At 35.1% G+C, this 663-nt stretch overlaps 1 protein-coding gene across 1 annotated transcript in view; it reads left to right on the top strand.

The window, feature by feature from the left end:
- Window positions 1-354: 354 nt before the first annotated feature.
- The window catches only part of LOC108378835 (uncharacterized), a gene marked incomplete at its 3' end in the record, with an annotated part of 2702 nt that continues 2393 nt past the window's right edge, over window positions 355-663 (top strand). Inside the window, exon 1 of the mRNA XM_017635145.1 lies at window positions 355-663.

The raw sequence follows: 663 nt of genomic DNA on the forward strand, positions 1-663 counted from the left end.
TATTAATTTTTGATTCTTATCCATACTTTAAACAAGTACTTTAAAGCAATACATCGTTTTCGTAGACCAACCTTGACCTAAATACGCATTAATGCTTCTATCAGGGTTCGTATTTGCACACACATGCGCAGCACATCCTAACATTTTACGCTCACACACGTGTGCTGTGCATATAAAAAATTAAAAACTTGCTCACATCACATGTGTGTGCCGTTTGGTAAAAAGCACGGGCACATGTGTGTACTTTATTTTTATTAATATAAAGCACACGCACATGTGTGTGCTTTGCGTAGAGAAACTTATACACTTCGATCTCTATCTCAAATCTTGAAATAATTTTTTAATATGTGTTAAGAAAGATACGGCAGCACCCTAACTGCGATGTGCCACCCTGTGACAGCAAATGATAGGTTTTCTTGAGTATGTTTTTGACAATACGTTTTCTTTCCTTTCTGCCTTTACTTCTTACAAGGAGCGTGAGAAATTTTACATTATTTAATAAAATCCAGATAGATCCCTGAAAATACTAAAGTAAGTACTATTGTAATATCTGTAAAGCACTTGTAACTAATGAATAAATATAAACACCAGTTATTTCAAACATCTCAATACATAAACGAGTGTTTTGGAAATTTGGGCGTGGGATCGCTGGCTTCCGCAACA

The sequence above is a fragment of the Rhagoletis zephyria genome, unplaced genomic scaffold (genome assembly GCF_001687245.7).
Source record: "Rhagoletis zephyria isolate East Lansing unplaced genomic scaffold, Rhagoletis_zephyria_1.1 Rzeph_scaffold_15051, whole genome shotgun sequence".
Taxonomy (NCBI): domain Eukaryota; kingdom Metazoa; phylum Arthropoda; class Insecta; order Diptera; family Tephritidae; genus Rhagoletis; species Rhagoletis zephyria.